Source organism: Kryptolebias marmoratus, linkage group LG14 (genome assembly GCF_001649575.2).
Source record: "Kryptolebias marmoratus isolate JLee-2015 linkage group LG14, ASM164957v2, whole genome shotgun sequence".
In the NCBI taxonomy this organism is placed as follows: domain Eukaryota; kingdom Metazoa; phylum Chordata; class Actinopteri; order Cyprinodontiformes; family Rivulidae; genus Kryptolebias; species Kryptolebias marmoratus.
In genome coordinates, this window is record NC_051443.1 from 15881443 (window position 1) to 15887661 (window position 6219).

Here is a 6219-nt window from a genome sequence, read left to right on the forward strand (position 1 = left end):
TAAACCTGTTCTATGTATGAATGTGTGTAACAGTTCATGGATCCGGTCCATTAACGCCTGCCTGTTTAAGTCTCGGTGTCGTGCTCGCGAACCTGGAGGACACTGCGTCATTTTTATTCACGACATGCAGATGGAGAATGGCGCGGACCCGAGTGATCACCGAGGCCCAGCGGGGCGGAAGGGATGAGGCTGTTTCTGAGCTCACACGGCACAAGTCAGAAGGAAGGAAAAACCAATCAGCCGTGCATGTACATTTCACCGCTCAGCCTGGGGGTCCGCATATTTAAAACAAAACCGAGGAGACCGAGGTCCTAATAAACCAGGAATGACACAACCGATCGACACACCTCAAAAAGACGCAGTCATAAAACAACGGCAGAATCGTTTACATGTCGACAAACATTACCAGGATATTTAAATCAAAGGTTAATCTTTAAGCTGAATCACACACAGTCTGAAATAACACAAACTAATCATTCAGTCAGGTTCATTTGGATGACAAAACAGCTCTCCGATGCAAGTGTAGCGTTTGCAGCAGGAGCACTTATTTGCAAACATTTATCCCTGGGACGACTACTAGAAGACTGAAAAGTTTTAATAAAAACAAATGACTTGTTTAAATATTACAATTAGGGTGAACGAACAAGTTAAAAACCCCATTATGAAAAATATTTGTCTTTTTTTCAAGAAACCCATCTGAGGAAAGTGATGTTTTTATTCAACATGATCTGAAATTGCTCAAGTCTGCAACAAATGCTGGCATAGAGGCACCCACGTTTCCTGCTGAACAGCAGGTAAAGTGCATTGTGGGTGATGTAGTTGGTGCCAGTTCTTGTTAGGGAGGAAATCTGAGTGGATTAGATGCAGACAAAGTGGGCACTGTGCGACTTTCTTGTTAAATTAAATGACGAGACTCGAGTGTGAGGTGTTATAAGATTCTTTGCTTCGTGACATTTGACCCGCCTCACAGCTGCCTCTTTGCCACTCCCTAACTCCAAAAGGTGTCCGCGCTGCATTGAAGTGCCCGATACGCCGAGAGCCTCGCGACAGAGTCCACAGGCCCAGGAGACCCCCTGCCAGGCCTAATGGGCAGTGAGCAACCCTCAGACCCTTTCAGTCCTGCGATGCCCCTCAACCCCCGTTCAATTACACGGCATGCGTCTCAGTCATTGCCTGGTCAATTACCAGCCAAGCCCCTGCATTTACCGCCGCACACGCACAGGTTTCAGGATAATCAGCGGCCAAAATTGCCTGGTTTGAATGGAGGGGACGGGAGGAGAGGTATTCAGATTAGTTAGTCAAGCTGAAGCGGAGGCAGGAGGGATGGGAACGGCTATCACATGCAGCCCGGCTTCAGTGTACGTGCTGACCTTTCAACTTGGTTTCTGGAAAGATATGATCCAGTGGAATTTATTTTCTGATATAACAATCTGGTTCATTTGTTTTAGGTGTGTTTGGATTATCAGATGACAGGCCCAGAAACCAAGACCGAAGATTTGTGTGTTTATATATGATGCTGTGTCATTTGGTTGTAATTCTGTGGGTCTTTATTGCCAGTTTTCTTACTTTGTGCTTTTATGTTGTCTGCCTTTCTTGTTTTCCTTGTAATTTAGTGTTTCTGCTTTCTGCTTTGCTTTCTAATAGTGTGAATGCTGAGTCAGCTCAGTCATTTTTTTTTTTTGTAAATTTTTTGCAATCTAACTACTCCTGCTTACTTTGAGTTATTTTAACCATTCGTGTATCAAAACGTTCAGCTCATTCAGGAGGTGGCTGCTGGGACTTTGGGTTTTTGTCACATTTATACATTTCAAAATATAGAACTTTATTTGCAAATGTTTTCCCCATAGAAATAGTACACTATTTATATTCATACCATTTATATTTCCAACTTTGGAATCTTTTAGCTTTAACAATTCAGTGTCAGCTTCTTCAGCAGAGTCATTCAGCTCTCAGTTTTTCTGTCGTTTCTACTGTCGTTTGTATTCCTTCTAGTTATTTTACTTTTTTTGTTATTTGGTTATTTTGCCTGGTCCTTATGGTTGTTTTACATATCTGTTATTTTGTAGTCTCTCTAGATGTGTCTTTGTGGTCATTTTGTGCCTTTTTGTTACATTTCTTTTCTTTACCATATGTACCTATGGGTCTCTATATTTGTCTTTAAGTCTTTTTGTTGCCAGGTTGTGTCTTCTTCTTGTCACATTTTGCAGATTTTGCTCAGAGGGGCTCTGCCCTTTTACCCAGTAATCCCTCCAGGTTTAGGAATACTGCGATGGGTTTTGTTTGCGTCCCCTTCCCCCTCACTTACTTCGGCCCATGTGTCCCCGGCTCCACGTCCACCTTCTTATTCATTTAGCACATCTCATGTTCCACCTCCTACCTGCCCACTCAGCCGTCCAGGTATGAAAACCGCCCGACACCTGACCAAGTGAATTAATCATCCTTGACCCCGGACCAATTACCCCTCATTACCCACTCGGTGTCCACCTCTCGGGGGAGAGCTGGGTAACAATAGCACGACATGAAAGTCGGCGGTGGCGCAGGACCGAGCCCTAATGGATGCTCCTGAGCGACCATGTCTCCTCAGGAGTCCGGGTCGGCTAACCTTCGAGTCCTTGTCACTCTCCAACAGGGCGAATACAAAGGAGACCATTGTTCAGGATCAAGGTGCACGACCCGCTGAGATGAAGTGCACGGGGCAGGGCTGCTGGCAATGAAAGCGCAGCCATGCTAGAAATCAGCAACTCTGGGTCTGTGCTAGTGGACAGAGCACAGAATCTGTTGTATTTCTTCCATCATGGCGTCTGAATTCATGAATGTTAATAAATCATTAAGAAAGAGTTTGAACCTTATGGTGGATCAAGGCAGCAGCTACACGTACAAAAATTACACCCTGTGAAATAGAAATGTATTTGTTAATAGACGATGCACAAAATATTACCACTATTACTTATTCACAAGGTGATTTATTGCACCTTGTGCCCTTTTCTTTTTTATGTTTGCAGCCTGCAGCAATTTCCAATAATCACCAATACTTTCTACACCAGAAGGTTCTTTATTGGTTGTTTTTGAACACACTTTATAGCCCTTTATACTAGTCACCTACTAATTTTTTTGTTCTTAAATTTGATATATTATTTTGTGAAACAAAAACATAAAGCTCTATGTAAACAACTCCAGTGCAAACAAAGTTCATTAACTGTAGAGTAAAAAAGAAACCTTTATAAAGAACACATATATCAACCCCTCTCTCAATAACCACAGGTGTTCCCCAAGGATCTGTTTTAGCCACCATTTTATTTTTTTGTATCTATAGCTAGTTAAAACAGGGACTTAATCTGTTAAAAATACGATTATATGCCAATGACAGTCTTTTTATACAGTGGCAACCTCTCAAGAAGATTTTTGGCCACAACAGAAATCTATGTTAAAGTCAAAGTTTAGTTTTTTAGCGTAGGGTTTGAAGAACCTTTTATTTAAAGCAAAGACTCAAACCCTACAAGTTTTAAATTTTCCTTCCAACGATGACGCCTGTTTGCTCGGCAACAAAGGACAAAACAAAACAAAAGAAAATAGCTCAACAAACCCCAGAGGAATGTCTGCTGTCTTTTACCCATCAGAACATTTTGTGGTCATCCAATCTGGGTTTCTCATCTGCCCGTCAATATAGAACAGTCTCCCATGTTCACTGACCTCTCCTCTTTAGACACAATAAGAGGGGAACAATGACCAGAAAGAGGTAATTACCTCCATTTAGAGGCCAAAGTGGCTCTCCTTCACTGTGGTTTGTGTGTAAACCAAACAGTTATGGAAGCTTACACAATTTAACCTTTTCCATCTCAATGTTGTCCTTCAACTTCCTCTACGATACTTTTAGACACATGTAAGTCAATTTGTGCATGGAAGTACTCACTAAATTTCAGCTCCGCGCCTCGCCGGATGCCTCGAGCGTCTCACGTCCCTCGGATTTAGTTTTACATGCCGGCATTTAGAAATGCTCAGTTATATCTTAATAAACAGCCGATTGTGCGTTGTGTTTCCACATTTCACTTAATGCTCCTTTACTTAGCAGGTAGGAGAGGTTAATGGACAGATCCCTGGAGGTCTGCGCAGAAAGCTAATGGGTCTGGCAAAGATGATGAGGTCACTCTCCTCCTCCTAGGAAACACTGAGCCAGGATGCTAAAATCTACCGGCTTACTATTAATTAATTATTTACAGTTGTATGTTTTATATTCATCTGGATCATCAGATGGATCAGGATACATTGCAATAATTGATGGTGAGTGGTTCTCTGATACACCGACGTGAGGCTGCCTTGGCAAACTTTTCCTGATATGGATCAAGTGTGACTAAATACGGAAGGCAGCAAAGTCGCGCCAAGCAATCCTTTTGTACGGGAAGAAGCAGCTTCCAGCGCTTGTATTAAATTGTGAATTAATTCTTCAGGAGATGAATGTTGCGTGCTCTCTGACAGGCCTGATGGGTCTTAATAGCTCATTCATTCATGCTCCTGAAACTCGATCTCCTGCTGCAACATCAAGAGACCATCTGTGAGGAACCACCCGAAAAAAGCAGGATGCTCTTTGCCTTCCAGGCTTGCTAACATCCGTGATTCCTGCGTGTGTGTGTGTGGTGATTTTACCTTGATGTCAAAGCTTATTTTCTGGTGTCAAAGGACACCCATACAGTGCTGTCCCGACAATCTATAGACAGATGGGACCATTACTGTCAAAGCCCCCGGCTTTGTTTGTCCTGAGCTGGTGATGAAATATTGATAGAAAAATAGAAATATTTTGCCTGCTGCTCAATCTGGGCCGTCTAAAAGGGTTAATGAGCGCGAGGACTCCTCTGTCTCCTGTTACAGCAAAATGTAACTCAACTACTTACTAACATTGACTAGTCTGGAGTCTGCAGCCACTCCGGGGTTAACAAGAATCGATTCGGTTTTCCTGGTTTAGGTCTCCAGGAGGTGGGTTCATATTAATGCTGAGCTCTAACTTTGATTAATATTTTATAATCCTGTATTCTTTCTTGGTGAAAAATAAACCTTATTTCAAGAAACTCATGCCAGAGTTTTAGACTAAGATCATCTTAGGTTAAGAAATGACAGTCGTTTTGGTCAAAACCTTGAAAATATTTCATGAACAATGCCATGAAATATCTCAAGATCAGAGTATAGATTGTGAAGGACTCTCGGCTACTACCACGCCGAGTTTTACGTCAGTATCTGTAAAGTTAACTGAGTTATAGCCATTTTTGTGGCTTTTAAGGTTAGCTGGCTGTGGCAGCCATCTAATATCTGGTTGACTTCAGAAGCTAATCAGCTGTAGATGAACCTCCACTGATTTTATTACAATTCCAACTGTGGTTCTTAAGATATTCTGGTAACAGACACATAAATACATGCAGCCACAGAGAAAATAAAAAAAAAACACGATCTGAAGCTACAACCATTTGGCAGGCTCTTTCCAGATGTACATAAATCCATCCCACCCCGCTGTTTTTTTTACACTTTGCACAAAATGAGCAGATAAAATTTTTTTTGATCATGTTTATGAATGAGGCTCGAGGCACATTTTGTCCCCGTTTGAACAGAGATCCCCTTCTATTATATTTAAGCTTCACAAACAAAAGGAAGAATCTCTAGAAGGTGAATGTGGGTTTGGGTTTTTTCCATGCAGTAACGCCAAAACAGCTGACATATTCCTGTTATTAAAACTAGCAGATGAGCATTAATCTAATAGATTGTAGTTGTTACAAAAAATAAAACTAATATTAACTGGTTTAATATAAGTTCTTACACATAAAACATGACTTTTTAGGTGAAAGTACAGTGAAATAATCAACTTCTCAGAAATCGGAACATCTGCGTGTCGCTTAAAATGACATCCTGTCTTTATCTTCATTTCCTAGTCTGAGAAGATGATTTTGTTATTTTTTTAATTGAATCAAAGCCTGAAGAAAGAATGAACTTTGCACCCACGCACACGTGCACCCCACTTTCATTGTCCCCCGCACCACAACCAGTGCGGATCTCAGATCAATAGATTTATCTCTTTTCCCACTCCCCCTCCTCTCCTGGGGGGTCCACCGGTGGGGTTTGTTGGTTTTATGTTCTTCGATCTGTTGCTCTGTGAGGTGGTGAACGGATGAGGGGCATTTCAGGGTTAAGGCCTCTGCGCCGGCAGCTTCCTCTGCAGCCAGCCCTTCAGATGATGTA